This window comes from Numida meleagris, chromosome 2 (genome assembly GCF_002078875.1).
Source record: "Numida meleagris isolate 19003 breed g44 Domestic line chromosome 2, NumMel1.0, whole genome shotgun sequence".
In the NCBI taxonomy this organism is placed as follows: domain Eukaryota; kingdom Metazoa; phylum Chordata; class Aves; order Galliformes; family Numididae; genus Numida; species Numida meleagris.
The window spans coordinates 93,625,745-93,644,363 of NC_034410.1; the positions used below are offsets into that span (position 1 = coordinate 93,625,745).

Consider the following 18,619-nt stretch of genomic DNA (forward strand, 5'->3'; position numbering starts at 1 on the left):
TATTCCCATCGTGTTAGTCCTTCTGATTGCTACAATCAGTCGACAAAATTAAGGCTCACTGCAAAAATTGCATCCTCATAGCATTGTCCTTGAATGTAACAAAAGCCAAATCTGGCTATAGGCAAGACAATAATCTGAAATATATGAAGTAATTCTCAGCATTTTTGGCATATAATTTTGCAATGCTTTTGTTTCAGTCTTTTGGCACATACTATAATCAATAACTTCATTCAGCAATATCCAGCAGTTTGTTGGATCAGATTATTTTTTAAATGAATGAAGCTAATTTTGCTTGCAGTAACCACACCAGCTGTTACTGTTACCACTGCTATCATCGTCATTATCAACATAACTATAATTATATTTAGAAAGATAAATCAAGGGAATGCAGCACTGGAAAGATGTAGTGCTAGGACACGGAGCTGTCCTTTCTGAACATTAACTCTGTTGCTGTATTTCAGCAGTTCACTGCATTGTGTTATTCAGTACCCTTTGATTATATTTGCTAGATTTAATGATGATTTGTTATGTTCTTCTTATGAAAGGTGTAAGTAAACAACACGGAATTATTTGTTGATATTTTCTACATGAAGTAGGGAATCAGTTTTGATTGTGTAAGTGCTCTCACTGAATATGATTCTTTCATTAAAATGGGAGCACCTGCAACTCAGCAGATCCTCCTATTATTTCCACGTAATTTGTCTAGGTAAATACATGTTAAAAGCCAAATACAGAAATAGAAAAAGACACTCTATTCCACTGAATACTAATTCGGTACTTCTGAAGTATGAGATTCAGTAATTTTGTTTGATGACCAATTGAGGTTAGGTATCCGGATAAATTAATATAAACATAACACACTAGACTGGGAGGGGACTGTAGTTTGCAGGGAAAAATGTTAGTATTGTAATCTACTCTTCACCTTATATCCAGTAAGTATGTGTATATAATTAGCTGCTTATATATAGCTGGGTAATGTGAGAGTAGCTACACGACCAGAGCATCATTGAAATTCACATCTCTGAATTCAGAGGTTTAAATGTCTCTGCAAATGTGAGTTTACTAAAAAGTCTGTCTCTCTTTCTCATTATCTTCACAGGAAACATGGATATGAAGATGAAGTTTCCCCAGTTGAAAAGGGGAAAGAAAAAGCACACACATAAAATACATATACAAATAGTCTGGCTAGACTTCCCTGTCTAAATTTTTCATTCTGAATATTAAATTGTTGGGACAAAACTATTGTAATTTTGGAGAAAAATTATTAGAGCACTTATCATTTTTATCAAAGTTCAAAAATATCAGGAAAGCTGCTTTATTTTTGGTCACACAAAGTTCTATGATAATTAAACATATTCCTAACGATTTCTTTAAAATTCCCTGCCACTTACCACTACTAATATTAAGAAAAATAAAATATATTGAAATAAAATTAAAAAAACAACACCCACAACCCTCTCATCTTTAACTAATATTTCTTAAATCCAATTGAGAGATTAGTGTCCAATCAAAGCACCAGAATGCCTTAGAAATACAGGCTTGCATCCAGAGGCAGGACAAAGCCTCCATTTCATGATATGTAAAGATGAATGTAAATTCTTCCATGAGTTTGAAAACCCAGTTACCAATTTACTCCTGTGTTTAGACCTTTAGGATAAGAAGGTTGTAAAGAGGCAGTCATCCTCCATTTCCAAATTCAGATAGCTGAGATAGCATGAAAATTTAAGAAGTTTTTTGAGTCCAGACCAAATGTTAGTTTTCTTCATGATCGCCAAGAGTACAAGAGAACTTAAGAGAAACTTCTTCAGAAGCAGAAATGGAAGTGGAACTTTTGCTAGGTTTCTGTTCTTGTGATAACTTTGAAACCAAACATATTCCTTAGCTAGCACTCTGCAGTTCACCATTAGATGTAAAGATATATATTTTAAAATTGTTTTTGCATTTTAATGACTGTTTAATACTTGCTTCCATTGCCTCTTCCCCCACAAAAAAAGAAAAATTTAAATAACAAGAACAAAAAACCCACAAAACCTAATGTAAAAAGATATACTATCATAATAAAATACAAACATTTCATTTTCAGATTATTTCATTTAAAATGTAAAAGTAATGGTTCTTTCAATGAAAATTGAAGATATATAATCCAGTTACCCACTGACAGCTATCACTATGAAGAGATGTTGCCAAATGCATAAGACTATTCATCAGAAAATAGTAAAAGCAATAGCTTTTAAATTGATGAAGTTTTTGCTTCTACAAAGTCGCTGCTTGAAGACTGTACAGTACAAATGCTGAAAAGACAATGCATATCAGATCATCATCTGAGAAAGAGAAAATTTCTTAGTTAATATCTAGTCTTTAATTGAGTAATGCATTTAATATAAAATTGACAAAGACCTCAAATGTTGAAGAGATTGAATTATATGTTTACACATCTTGTTCAAAAGAGATTAATTCATATAAGCAACCATTGTTAAATGTTGTCCCTAATTCTCCAGAAAGTATAAATAATGATTCACTTGGCATGCTTTTACTCTTCTCTTACTCAGCCATGAAGAAATAACATTAAAGCTGTCTTAAGTCTGTTCACAGAAGGGTACTGAATACAGGAATAGAATATACTTGGACTGTGAGCCATTACAGTGGGAAATCTAGAGCTATTTATTACTATCTGCAGAGTAATAAATGAAAAAATACACAAGGATTTCTCATTGACTAGAAGAAAATCCTCCTCCTGTTCTTTTTAATTTCTTCCTTGCCCCTTTTTTTTTATTATCTCCTTACAGCCTTTAATGCTTTTCCTGCTGTCAAAAATTAAAATATACCATTATTTATAGCACTTAAAAAAAAAAAAAGTGGCAGGAACTCCTGGGCATACTAATGATTTTTCTCTTTTTCATCTAAGCCTTTTCAAATCATTTCTTAAAATCAAATTTAGCTACATGAGTTAATGCCTCACTAAGATGAGCAATTGTCTTCCACATCACCACATCTCCTTTGCTGTGTGGATTGTCTGGTCTTCAGAGAACTCTTTTGAAGGATCCTTTTTATCCTGTGCTTGGTTAATGAAGTTATTGGTTGTAAGTAGTTAAAAATAATTTAAATATGAATTACAAATAATGCTGGTAAACCTACTCAAAAGAGCTAAAATATTTTCTTTAAAAATAAATTTTAAAAAATAGGCATTATGTTGACTGATCTGAGTGGATCATCCATCTATTAACATCTGGATAATATCCAAAATGGGTCCACAAATTGATTTGCCAGCAATGACTTCCCAAAGTAATCTGACTGAATTCAGAGAGGGAAAAATTAAAATGAATGAAGGAAGAAGTGAACTATCTGTGTTTAATCTTCAGTTTCATCAGAAATCGATTAACTAGCTGACTTTGGGTCCAAAAGAATTAATTATACTCAGTCTCCAGTATAATTAACAACACTATGGCCATCTCCCAAAATATTCATTAAACAGTCAGGAACAATATGAAATTCAAATTAAAATTGGGAAAGAGATTAAATAGAAGTAGTCATCTCTAAAAAGAATCATACTACGTATGAGATGAAATCATTTAAGCAATACAAAATATGGAAATACATTTTGTGTTACATTTAATTATCATTAATTCCAGCACTGCAAGCTGGCAGCTATTTTAAGCTCATTACAAAGACTAAAATGGGCTGGAATTTTAATAGAAATCAATCCTCATTGGAATAATAGGAATATGATTCACACTAGGAAGTTTAGTTCTAAAATCCAAGTTTTATTTTTAATTTCTAAGTTTAAATGAGGAGATTTGATTGAAAAACTATGAAAGAGGCACCTAGCTGAGAATGGAAGTGAGAAAAAGAAGGAAGAGAGAAGATATAGCATGTTTTGGAAGCAAAATTTTCCAAATTTCCCAAACCTAGTGCCTGTATCTTTTTGAGGTGAATAATATTGCCATTTGCCATACTGAATATGTTGGCAGGTTTCTGTATGTGAAATTCACCCCCCACCAATGTAGTTTTACCTGGCTATATTTGTACCATTATTATTCTGAATTCCCCTATCATTTATCCAATAAAAACCAAGCTTTAGTTGCTTTGGATTTTTTTTCCCATCATTGTAAGTATTGTAAACTCTCATTTGTTCCCTTTTTGTAGAACATAATTGCTGTAGAGCATAAGTAACTCATTTGATTTACATTTGTTTACTATTTCAACCTTCAATAAGGCTGTATCAAAAACAAGTTTGCATTTGTAGAAAAAATCTGTTTTTATTCCTGGGGGAACATCATCATCCTGGATGTCAGCTTTTCCCCTCTTCAAACCTCTAGCTGGCTTTAGTAAAGACTAATCCACTGGCACAATTTTGCCAATGCGTACAGAACTAAACTTTAGTTCTGTTCGCATTTCAGAAGTATTCAGCAATTTAAATTTGGCCTCATACATGTTTCTGAGCCTCTAGAAATTTTAAAAAGACCAATTATCTTCATATTAACTTAGAAAACAAATTTTTAAATACTTATTTTAAAACTGTTATACTTTTGTCACTCTTTTTATATCCCAACACTAACTCATTATAATCACAGAGTTCAGAGTAAAACTTACAGTCTAGAAGAGTGTAGGAAATGTTCAGTATATTTCTTCAAACCACTCTTGATGAAAATATATATATTTAACATATTTAAAAAGAAATATATATAAATTAGGAGATGATAACGTTTTGAAGAAAGTAGGCAGACAGGAAAATGTGCAGGATATGCAGAGAAATTTGCCTAGCTCTGGGGCATGAGGACAGAACAGTTCATCAACCCGTGCTTCTTAAGTTTTCACTCACAACTTTGTAGTTACCAAGGCAGAACTTTTGTTTTCAGAGGGATCATTTGCCCCATTCTTATCACAGGTCACGGGCTCATGAAAATGAAGAAAGAAAAGGACTCCACCAGACATTTTCAAACAAGATCAGCATAATGAAACTAAGAGCATGGTCAAAAGCATGTAAAACAAATGTCATAGGTAAAAGACAGAGGGCTATCAGGGCAGGAGGCACTCTACCAGGAAGGAACAAAGATGCAAAAAAGGTCACAGACTTGAACCAGGGCCACAGCCTTCAACCTTGTAAGAACTCTCATTTTCCAGTGTGGAGCTAAAGGGAAAAAGCCTGTCTAAACGTTTGAGTACAAGCCAGCCAAACATGAGCCAGTTCTGACTAGAGACTTTTACTGTGCTTAAGTGGTCAATGCAGCATCCCAAAGGGACACAGAGTAAACCATTATGCTTTATACAGTCATAACATGTGGGTGATTATACAATATTGTCTCCAACTTGAGACGCTCTCTGCTACTCACTTCTGAAGTCTGATGTACTGCATACGGGGATGCCACTGTGGCAACCTAACACTGGATCCAGGACTAATGATCTCTCTCTTCCTTTCATTTCTCTTTCTTTTTCCCTTTTCCTCTATTTCTCCTAAAGTAATTAAGGAATGCTAGGCCTACTTGAATTTACTATTAAACCACACAGATTAGGTAGATATAATTGTGGGAGGGACAATGCATACAGTATAGACATTTTGTAGAAATCTCCTGTTAACTGACCTTGAGTGTCATTCACCTTAATCTGACCGGGGGCATCTGCAAATCTGCTCACCTCTCCCTCCTTTCACAGGTGGAACATGACAACAACCCACAAAGCCTTCATACCATAAGCTCTGATTCTCACAGGGACCTGTTACTCCCCTGCCAGCTCCTGAAGGGATAACAAGGAGGAACTCAAGTTCAAAGGCTATAGCTGGAAAGGTGTTGACAGGTGGGGAGTTGCAGCAGAGTCTCTTTGAGAAAAATCCAGGGTTGTCTCCATGCCAGACACGGATTGGATTAGCTCCAGTCAACCCACTGCAGGAGACGAGAGCCCAGCAGCTACCCTGGTGCTGTCTCTGAGAAAACATATTTAATGAAGGTAAAAATGCAGCACAGGACAAGAGCTTCCACCATTACACTAGTAATAAAAGAGTAAACTAGAAAAATGTAGGACAGTTGCTGCGTGGGGCAGCTGATTCAGTGACTGCAGACAAAGATGAGGCTGAGGTTTTCAGTTTCTTCTTTGTCCCATATTTCTTTTGCAGGGTTTCTGAGGCTTCTCTGATTACTGAAAAGGTTCAAGAATGAGAACCAACAATGTAAAACAAACGTAAAACAACTTGGGGATTAATGGAGAAATGTGACCCTTACAAGTTGATCTTATCTGATGGACTGCATCCAAAGATCATGAGAGAGCTGAATGTTCTCCATAATCTTTGAAAGGTCTTAAAGAGCGGACAAAATCCCTGACAAATTGAAAAAGGAAAAGATGTTTTGCACATGTTCAAAGATGGATGATCTGGGGAACCACAGGTGACTCAGCGTCATTTTTGATCCTGGAAAAAAACATTTAGTGATCCTTTCTGGAGCATATTTCTGTCCATCTGCGGCAGAAGGGAACTAGAAACTGTCATCATGGATTGACCATCATACCTGATGAACTTGACTGCATGATAAAATGACTAGATGTGTGGATGAGGAGAGAACAGTTATTGTTATTTATTTGAGCTTCAGCAAGGTGTTCAACACTGTTTTCCACAACATTCTGACATGCAAGTTGAGGTGATTATAGTTTGGATGAATGGAAAACTAAGTGATTAAAAAGCTAGTCAGACGCTGGAGCTCTCAAGGTCATAGTTGGTGGGTTGCGCTCTACTTGGATGTTGGTAACAAAGGTAGTACTGAAGGATTGTACCCATGAACCTTTCCCCTCTGATGTCTTTTTCAATTACCGATGAGAAGCAATGGGGTCCTTGTTTCCCCCTCCAGCCAGCACTTGTTAGACCTCACCTGCAATTCTATGTTCAGTTTTCAGTACTCCGATTCAAATAACAGATTGACAATCTCAAAAAAGTTTCTTGGAGGGTCCCCAAAGACAGTCAGGCCTTGAGTACTTGCCCTATGAGGAAAAGCTGAGGGACCAAGGCTGACTCAGTCTGGAGAAGCAGTGAACTCAAGGGTACCTAACAGCAGCTTCTCACTGTCTGCAATGAAGTCATTGGTAAGACGGAGCCAACAGTTTGGATGGCAAGGAAACATGAGACAAGAAACGTAAATGAAAAATGAAGAGGTTCATAGTGGTTGTGAGGAAGAACTTTTTCCTCAAGAGCGCAGTTGGGCCATGGAGCAGGTTGCCCAGAGAGACTCTGCATCCTCCGTCACTGGAGATTTTCAAGATCTGACTGGATAATGTCCTGAACAACCTGGCCTGACTATTGAGCTGATGCTCCTGTGAGCAGGAAGTTGAACTGAAGACCTCCTGAGATCCCTTCCATCATGATTTACCCTATGATCCTATCAGCCTAAATGCAGGACAGTGTACTCAGCAAGGTATTAAGAAGATCAAATGGTACACTAAGAAAACAGATAGAAAGACTACTAACTTTCTATACAGCTGAATTAATCATTTTGAGAGATACATGTTTCTGGGAATACAAATATTCTGCATCAGCAATCATGGTGAAATGTGAATAATGAGATTATACAAGGACATAGACAAGAACTCTGTGAGATTAAATCTGTGGCTCTGTCCTGAGAGCAAAAGAACTTAAGATTCCTACATTCCATATACAACACAGACATTAGCTATATTTTTTCTTCAAGACATGCTTCAAGAACAGCTTTTTAGAGATGAATGCATTCCGTTAACAAAACATGAAAATGGTGATCGAGTGATAACAGTGTACGCTGATGCAACTGTAATACATAGTAGATCTCAGCTGAAACAGCATTTTGGGTTGCAGTTTACAGCAAAATGAGTGGTTACCAAGATTGTTGAATTGCAAGTTCAGATATTTATACTATAAAGACATTGGTGTAAATAGCAATTTCTTCCACTTTGCTTTCTGTTGGCATTAGAACTTCCTCTACCTGTGAAAATAATCTGCTGACATTTACAAGAATCTTTGTAATTTAAGCAGTTTGGCCATTTAGGGGGCAGGAAATTACAGCAGCAAGCCTGTCCTGAAAAGGAAAGTATGCTCTGCTATGCTATTGCAGTGGTTTTCCACTAAGATTTTTCCATTCAAATCTAATGCATAATTAATTGCAGCATGCAAGAAACCTTCCCAGATTTAAGATAAAGTCTGTAATACTGAACAATAAACCAAACTTACTGGACCTCCAGAAGTCTTTTTAAAATGCTTGTTTCACAGAAAATTAATTAGATTGATTAGGATTACTGAGCTGTGCATATGAGAATCCCCTAAAGGCCTTTCCGTCTCATGAGAGGTTTCTACAATAATTAAACTGTAGCAGGACACTCAATTGGAACTTTTAATGGTCACCCCTACCAACTAACAAGGGAGAGAAGAAAGCAGAAAATACAGCTTCCAAAAGCAATGCAAGCAGAAAAACACATTCTTTAAAATGAAGAGATGACCCAGGAAAAGATAAAAGGAACAGTGATTATTTATTTAAGTGTTGAAAAGGCTGTTGAAATCTTCCATAGCAGGTAAGCTAGCTCTGCATATATTAATTGGCCAGACTCTCCTTCCTTGAAAACTTATTCGATTTTATTAATGTGTCACAAACAAACAGACAAGCAAACAAAAAAGCATTAAACCTTTCCCCAGTATATTTATGAATTTAACTAGTGGTTAAAAATCACATAAAATCATACTAAGATCCAGAGATCATCAACTTGATAAAAAATATTTCTGGGATGTCTCAAGGCATCCACAAACTACTGATTTTTGAAATAATTTTTGTCTTAGAAGTATTTACAAAGATAACTCATATTAATTCAGCTTTCAAATATGCTCCGGTCTATGGGATTCTGAGAATACATTCTCTGCAGAGAGTGTGAGAAATTAAGTTTCCATGAAGACATTGTCTAACTAATCTTTTCTAAAAGTAATTTACTTGTACATGTATTTGTTTAGTCAGTCATTAAAATTATGTGACTACTAGATTATTAATACACTTCTTCATTGTGGGTCAATATCAAAATTAATGTGTGGCTTAAGTAGTAGGACCTTCCATTTTCCCAAGGACATCTTTTAAAATAGATGTCCAGAAGGTGAAAATCTGACCTCATTTAATGTATTAACAAAAATTATGAGGTATTTTGACCATTTAAATTAACAGTTCCTAAATTAGAATGATTAATTGTAACACTGGAATTTTTTGGTTTATGTATTGATTATATTGATTATATTTTATTTTATATTGATTATATTAAAAAAAGAGAGACATTACTCAACCATGCTTAGCATTCAGTATTACATCCTTAATCTATACCTTTTTCTTGGCCTGACAGATACCGTGCTTTTCTGTAAGCATATGTTAACACTGTATACATTCTCTATTATTCTAAATTTATCTTTGTATAAGAGAAGATGATTGTAATTGGATTAATATTGATAGCATGAAATAAAACCACTAAAAGAATAAGAATGATCTTTCTAATTCAGTCAACAGCCTAAAGCAGTATGAGTAGATTGCAAAAGCAATATTTGCAGTGTCATGCATCCTACTTAAAGGCATGTCAATAGCATACATCTCCTTTAATGCATGGTTGTGAATATATCCCCCTTTATCCTTTCCATTTCAGGCTTCTTTCAGCAGTAGCTAAAATTAGTCATATTTTCATGTACTTGATTCTGGGTAAGGAGAAAATCAGGACATCACAGCTTTTCACCTCAGGCCAGTTGTTTTGCGGCATTGGTTATACTAGTTCCCAAGTCTAAGCATAAAATGGTTGCATAGAATTGTCCACAAAGCAACGTAACAGATTTTTTTTCCAGTGGGGTGTAATTCTGATGTAGCAGAAGACTCTTATCAATGTAGCAATATGTTGCTGGCAAACCTAAATTAATCGCACAAAAAATTATTTGTTGCCTTCTTTTCCATCCATCTTGGACAGAAAAGCAAGTTATGAAATTCCTATGCAATTTTGTTTCAGTACTACTAAATCACTTCAAGAGCCATGTTAAAAGGTAAATCATCAAGTGTACTGAACTTAACGAGTACATAATCAACTTCGTGCACTTCAAAGCATACACGATAACTAATAATTAAATGCATGGAAAGAATTAAAAAAAAAAAAAAAAAACCACCACCACAAAACCATGGGAGATGGGAGAAGCAAAAAATAAAAGCAGCAGATAGCGTGGAGCACTTAGTAATGTGAACACCTAAATTCCTGGCATCCACAAGATCCTGTGACAATGAGTTACAAATTTAATTAAACAAAAATCCCTTGTATTTGCTCTGAGCCTGTAATCTAACTTCATTGGATGTCACTGATTCTTTTATTATGAGAAAGAGAGTGAAGTGGTTATTCCTAATGATTTTGACTAAGCTAGTCTAGATTTTTAGATCTCTCATATCATCTCTAAGTCATATCCTCTCTATCCTAAACAGAAACTGTTCAGTATCTTTTTATCCATGTTGTCCTTGTCTGTACTTTGAGAGGGGGAACAAAAAAAGGAAGGAGATCAGAACTGCATTCATATTCAAAGTGTGAAGGCACCGATTAAACACAGATAAAAGGGAAATAATTGCAATCATTGATGATTAGGTAGACACTATGAGAAGAAAATTTACTTACGGGAAAAGTGTTAAAGAACATTTATGCTGTGCAATGTTCAAATGTTAAACAGCCTATTTTTAATGCATGAAAAATCTTACACAGAAAAATTTGGAAATTTTGTATTTCTGAAATGACTTAAGAAAGTAATTGCATTGTTTTTTTGAGAAATTGCTTGCCTGTTTTTTAAGACATTATTCCTAATTTCATTTAGGTAACTTGGTTTCTTACCTGCTGCTTGTCTTGTCCTTTTTTTTTTTCTTTTTTACCTCTTTCTAAGCTGAAGAAAATTAAAAAATAAGAAAATATAATAAAAATCCTACTCATTAACTAATAACATCTCAGAATTCATATTTATTTTTATGATAGTTTATAGTAGCATTTGAATATTATCAAAAAGTTGGCCTTAGGGACTTTTTTTTCTCCCTCAGGTTACATCTAAGATGAACGATATGATTAAATGATTGCTTGTATTCCTGACCAATAGTCAATTTTTCTGAATCAGAGCACAGTCAGGTACTATAAACTATAACCATGAGCTTGGCAATGTGTGATTTGTTATTCTAAGGGGCTCAGTGCCAATTTTTTCCCTCAATTGTTCTGCACCAATATGATTTTCAATAGAACTCAGCATATCATTACTCCCACTGTAATACTTATGGCCAAACTTAGAAAAAAGCCCCACAGCTACTGCAGCGAGGCCTTTCAAAAATCTGGCAAACAATAACATCCTGAAGAGCTGAAAATTGCAGTTGATGACTTTGCAGTTGTTCTATTTTACACTTCATTGTTTGCAGTGAAATGAAAAATGTCATTTTCTCCTACATTCTCCTTTTATTTAGCAAAATAGGCACTTCTCTTAGGCACCCTCTGTTTCTAAAAGGGAGTGGTAAGTAGGAGCAGATGTATATGCATATTAACAAGATCATCAACTATATAACTGCTCAGCCTACAAATTCAGTTATAATAAATTTTAAGTATGTTCTTTATTAAGCTGTTACTATTTTATAATTTACAAATAATTAAAAAAGATTATATTACTTTTTCAGAGGAACAGTATAAGTACTAACATAATGGAAGCTGTTGGCATCAGGACCATCTCAGTGAAAACTGTGGACAGGTAAAGGAAAGGTGTCAAGCAAATCATTTTTTTATGAAACATATTTCAGAAATTATCACTTAAGATCTCATCCTATGTGAGATTTTTGTTTTAAGATCCTTAACTTGTTTTTATTTTTACCTAGACAGAATATATACAGTTTTGCTAGCTCTCCATCTGTCTCTGCCATCTTTTAAAATCAGATCTCTAAATTCACCTGAGCCTGGCAAATGTCATAGCTTGGTACAGATCTCAAATACATGATTAAGAGATATTTTATATTATCAGCCATTCCAATTAGTGCTTTCCTTGAACGACAAGGAACAGGAGGAGAGGCAGCACCTGTCTGGGGCTGATAAGCACAGGTCAGTCCACACCCCTATTATTAGGTGGATGTTCTTCCAGTTCCCCAGTCAAGGGGGAAAGTGGCAAGCAGAGGCCTGGATGTGTGGCACCTGAGGAGAAAGAAAGGCAAGAGTAGTCAAGGTAAACATTATACAAAAGCAGGCTTCATTAACTTCAATGTTATGTAATTAAGTTCTATTTCTCTAGTAAGATTTGATGCCATGATGTCAAAAGACAATTAAAAAAATCTGTTATCCCTAATGAAGTAGCTACTTTTCCTCACCCAGTGAAAATGCTTATGTTACAATGAAATAAACAAGAAATACTTAAACCGGGAAAAAGAAAAAAAGATATTTTACTCAAAGCCAAATAAAATCTTCCATTAATCATTAAACATAAACAATACAACGATTGCATTTGGATAATATAGCTAATCCTACCTCTGTTATCTCTGCTTGTGCTCTCCCCATACTTTCTTCCAGTAGCTATAGTAGGACACAGAAAAGCCAAACAAAACAGAATGAGGTCAGACGCCCTTTTTGTGTATTCAGATTAAAATACTTAATAGATACTACCTCTCTGATGGTAATTTCTTAATTAAATTAACAAAGAGTATTGAGGAAGCACATATCATAGTGTGAAGAAAGTCTCACCCACCAAGCACATGTTTCCCACAGAGGGGGCAAAACCTGACAAGTGTAATTAAATAAACTGAAAATGTTTGCATCACAGACTTACTCTTCCAGATTACCTCATATCATGATAAAATGAGTTCTCTTAGAAAGTATGTAGTGTTGATGTAAGTTCTTTCACTAGCACATTTTTCAGTCTAAAAGTGTTTTCTTGCTGCCAATCTCAATTCTCTTTGTGCACAGCAAGTTTATTCAGTGATTAATCAGAAAGCATTTATTAAAGAAACATTTTAACTTTGTTTAAAATTCATTTGTAATTTGAAACCACATCCATAACAATTTCCATGTTAAAATGATAAATAAACGCACACATTCAGTCTAACCTTTTAACAATTAAAGCTAAAAATGTATGTAAATAAAACAGCAGAAAATACATTTCATACATTTTTCTGTGTTGAACACACGGGAAGCACCTTGTCCAGAATAGTTCAGGCTAACTTGGATGTAACCTCTGTATATGCAAGACAACTTACTGTGGTTTATGATCATGTCAAGCTGTCTCCATTTCCATTGCAAATGCTTCCAGGAGCTCCACAGTGACGAGCATTTAGCATATGGAATGACGTTCATATTTATTCCATGCTAACATCCTGGGGGAAACGACAGTGATTGACACCCACGCTTCCCTATTCATACTACAGAAGGAGTTGTTGGTGCTTGGGTATATGGTGATAAAATAATTATATAATACAGACTCAGTTCTATTCAGGATATTTCTCATGAGACCTTCCGACTTTGTGAGACCTCCATCTGATATGAGTACTTTTTCAGTGTTCCAGACAAGAGGAGGAATAATTCATCCTTACAGGACAATTATGCCCCACAGATTCTATGATATGAATTGCTCTTTCAGATGGATAATCTGAAGATTATCCAAAGAGGATCCAAATACATATTTGGAGAACCATGTTACTGGGTCCTGAATTCAGAATTTTAAACTTTTATCAATTATCAACAAAATGTCAGTATTAATATGGCTACTTCATACATGATATCCACGATGCAGAAGGATCCTGAAGTAGCATATTGGCAGCATTCAGGAGCTAATATTGCTTTAAACAGACTTCAGATCAGATGGAATGTAGAAGTTCCAACATTACTTTACAGTGTTGTGTTCCGTGCTTCACAAAGATCATTTTTAAGGATTCTTTCAACTTCAATTTCCAACTAAAGGAAGATTGTAAAACCTGTGTAAATACCTAATTATTTAAATAATCATAACAAAAACTCTATTATGTAATGTTTGAATGAGATTAAAAATAAGATATATGCTTCTATTAGCTCTACCTAAACACAAACCGTTAAATGTAAGTAACGCAGAAAAGAATCCGGAGAGATACTAGGAGGTTGTACTGTTCTTATATACTAAGTTATTTAAAATCATAGGATCACCAAGGTTGGAAAAGACCTCCAAGATCATCCAGTCCAACTGTCCCCCATATTTCCCACTAAACCATGTTCTTCAGTACAACATCTAAACATTTCTTGAACACCTCCAGGGACAGTAACTCAACCAGCTCCCTGGGCAGCCCCTTCCAGCACCTGACCACTCTTTCAGAGAAGTTTTTCCTAACATCCAACCTGCATCTTCCCTGGCACAACTTAAGGCCATTCCCTCTAATTATATTGCTTGTTACACAGGAGGAGGTGGGCCAACCCCCACCTCACCACAACCTCCTTTCAGGTCACTGTAGAGAGTGATAAGGTATCCCCTGAGCCTCCTCTTCTCCAGACTGAACAATCCCAGCTCCCTCAGCTGCTCCCTGCAAGACTTGTGGTCCAGACCCCTCACAGCTTTGGTGCCCTTCTCTGGACATGCTCCAGGGCCTCTATGTCTTTCTTGCAGTGAGGGGCCCAAAACTGAACACAGTATTTAATGGCAACAGAAAAAAAATTTGCCAAGTTACAGTAATGACAATTAAAGTGCTCTTATATCTATTGTGTATATTCTTGGTTCACTGTAAAACAACCACTGAGATGTGCTGATTGAGCAATTATTTGTTGGAAGAAAGGAAGATTTACAGAAAATGGAAAGCCATAAAATAAATAGATATCTGATCTTATTTGTGTCTTGAATTCCTCAGCTGCCACTTAGAGCATAAACAAATTAACAGTCAAAAAAGTAGATTCATATATTGTTCAGACATTGCTTCCACATCAGCTTCTTTCAGATAGAAAGATAAATTTACTGTCTTGTACTTCAGCTCTCCAGAGATTTATGCATGTAACATAATCTATATTTCCTGTTTTCAATGAGAATATTCATAATGCATACGGTTAATGAAGGATGATTGAAAAATGTTAATAGAGTAAATATAATGAGGAAATGAAAGCTTAATTACAAAAAGAAGCAAGAATTTACATTCCCATTATATACATATTATTTCTGCTCTATAGATGTGCGTTTATTTTCTTTCTTTTCAGTTAATAACCAGATTTTCAATTTAGTAAAAATAAATAATTGGAATAAAAAAGAAAATTCACGAAACAATGAAACTAGAATAATGTACAGCTTGAACTCCATTTCCCAGAATCACCCTGTGATGTTTACTTACTTCTTTCTGATACCTGTTCATTGAAGTTTAAAATTAACTGATGCTTTCATATGTGATCCTTATAGTACTAATACAAGTAAAAGTAAAAAAAACAAAACAGTATCTGTCAGAGGACTAGGATTTGTTCCTCTTTCATACAAATTATTTTCTAAATATGGAGAAGTAAATAATTTAGCCCAATAATTTAGAACTAGTTAATAAATACTTATAGCTGCAATTAAGACATTTGTTTCTTACTGCTATTTTTTAAAAACATATTTTTTTACTTTTTTCATTAAAAAAGGAAGATATTCCCATTTCTCCATTTTCACCACTGAACAGCTAACACTGCAAGGCACTACAGCCCTTTCTTATCTTCATTATTAGCTGTTTTAGCAGATGCACAGGGAATATTTGGTTGCAAGGTGATTCCCTCCCCAATTTCCCATACCATAATATCCTAACACTCTCTAAAGCTTTTCATCTGGTTACAGTCTATTGAATTTGAAGAGGAAGGGAAATGGCTTAACCCTTCGTGTTTTCCACATCAAATATTCTCTTCATTAGGGAAAAAATAACGACATTGTAAAACACAGCTTACAGTGAGCCATTTTCTCCCTGGTTTCTGTGTACCCCTTAAGAATGGAGTTCTTCTTCTGAATCCCCCTCTTCAGTATTTTCTTATACAAAATGAAGGATTCCAGTAGGAAAACCTCGTTGTAGGATACCTTGCTTGTCAGAGCAAAACTGGGGCTCCACCGTTCATCCTAATCCTTCCCCCTGACCTTTATTAATGGCAAATTGGAGGTTTATTTTTCCTGGTCACAAACAGTTTTCAGATGTCTAATTTATTTCACAAATCCATTATCTACTCTGTGACTGTTTTTTAGCTTTCCAGTGTGAATGCAGTGCTCTGATCCATCTCGGTCACTGGGGTGACTCATTCTCTCTCGTTTTATTGAATGTAACAATATACCACAGCCAATTTTATGTACAGCAGGACTCTGGCAGTAAGTATAGAAGAAAATACTTTTGAAGTGTCGTATCTTATCTGAATGGTTATTTTTCTACACAAATAAATGTTGCTAGGACTTAAAAGATGTCTTAGTATCTTTGCTAACAGAGCTGTACTCCTACAGTGATTTTTTTTTTTTGCTTCAGGTGGATAAGAGGACTCAGAAAATACCAACTATTTGAGCTATACATTTTTGTCATCAGTATTCTAATAAATTGAAAAATAACCCTGAATGCATTTTGAATTTGATGAAAATAATATTTATTTGTGCTGACATCCATAACTATATTTCATGCATAAAGCAATGGCATTTACCTTATGTAGACTGAGTTGTTCTGCTCTGAACACTCTGATGAAAAAATCAGGGTATTCATAACAGAAAGCTTGACTGATTGTTAAATACAGAGATTATCAGCCATCACCATGAAGGGATCGTTCCTCTTCTGAAGTCTCAGGATCATTTTTATTTTATTAATAGTTTAATTCACTGACATCTCGGGGTGTATTGAAAGTTTGATTCTATCAATACGATTTTCATGCAGTTTTGATCAGAAAACTATATACCATACCATGAAATTGCTGCTGATAAAACAAAACAAAAAAATCACCACCACAACAAAACTCCATCAGCTCATAACATGTTATTATTCAAGCTCACTATTTTACAAATAAAAGGAGATTGAAGGAAAAGCTTTGCTTGGATGATTCGGTATCTAAAGGGAGGGTATAAAAAAGAAGGGGACAGACGTTTTAGCACAGTCTGTTGTGACTGGACAAGGGTAAATGGTTTCAAACTAAAAGAGGTGAGGTTTAGACTAGATAAAAGGGAACAGGTTTTTGCAATAAGGGTGGTGAGGCACTGGAACAGGTTGCCCAAAGATGTGGTGAATGCCTCATCCCTGGAGACACTCAAGGTCAGGCTGGACAAGGATCTGATCAACCTGATCTATCTGTGGATGTCCCTGCTCATTGCAGGGGAGCTGGACTTAGATGACCTTCAAAGGTCCCTTCCAACTCAAATGATTCTATGATTCTATGCTGGTTTCTTTTCTGCCTTCTGATTGCATAGTAAGAAACTGCACAATTAAAATCTTGAAACAATATTTCTTTTTCTGCATTAACCCTAGTAGCCCAACAAAAATGAATAAGATTACAATATACACAGGTGGGTTCAAATCAAAGGTCCAGGATGCTTGGCAAGGTATTTCTCCAGGAATAAATTCTGCTCTGATATGCTAATCATGAAATGAATTATTCACAAGATCTCTGTCACTCAGGACACTAACAGCATTTGCTGAGTAGATGATTTACTGTACTTTCATTTATTTTGCTGACTAAATTGGGAATGAAAAAGAACGAAAACTAAATTATTGTGTTTATCTTTGGCAAGCAGTGATTATATTTACACTATCCCAAGAGAGCTCCTTACTTCTTTTAACTGTTTACTGCGTTAAGAAGGGAAGGATCTGTGGTGCAGAAACACAAAGTAGAAAAATGTATAATTCTTTTCTGAACGCTGTTTACTACTACACAGATTAGCAAACTGTACTGAAAGCAAGCATATAGGCAGTTATTGAAAGTAGGATTATTAAAATTGCCAGTGCATTCTCCTATCATACTTCATATATTTGGCTGCATTTTGCTTCAATTCATTATGATAGGTTTTCAGAGAAAATATTTACCCTTTGTTAATTCTCAACTTGGCATGATGATTCATAACACAAAAGTCTACTGAGGCTGTGTGTGTTGACTGACCCATGAGGGTACAAAAGTGAAAGAAATCACTTCAGTAAACCACCAGCATACCTAAGAAAGATACCTTTATGCGTCCAAAGCATAGATAACCTATAGTGTAGCCAGAGGAGGGTGAAGAGATGTCTGAGGATTCAGAAGTGATTCCAGTAGGTAGCTACTCCAGTAGACTCCAGAACTGCTGGGGATGCAAACAAAAAAATTGTATAAGGCACTTTCTTTCATCGCTACCAAACCTTAGTCCAACTCAAATCTGTCTTAGGAACTTCTACACATCTGATATCTAAGCATACCCAGATATTCCTTATAGAATCATAGAATTAGCTAGGCTGGGAAAGACCTACAAGATCATCCAGTCCAGCCATCCACCTACCACCAATAACCCCACTAAACCATGTCTCTCAACACTATATCTAAATGTTTCTTGAAGACCTCCAGGGATGGTGACTCAGCCACCTCCCTGGGCAACTTTTCTGAAAGAAAAGTAGAATTTCCTAATGTCCAGCCTAAATCTCCCCTGATGCAGCTTCAGACCATTCCCCCTCATCCTGTCACTTGTTATAAGAGAGAAGAGGGTGAGTCCCAGTTC

The 18,619-nt window shown here is 35.4% G+C and overlaps 1 long non-coding RNA gene across 1 annotated transcript; it reads right to left on the reverse strand.

The window, feature by feature from the left end:
* Nucleotides 11,639-18,203, reverse strand: LOC110394977. The gene is made up of 4 exons (XR_002436078.1): nucleotides 18,085-18,203; nucleotides 13,203-13,319; nucleotides 12,478-12,522; nucleotides 11,639-12,147 (listed from the first exon to the last, which is right to left on the reverse strand). It is a non-coding gene; the product is annotated as an uncharacterized LOC110394977 (long non-coding RNA).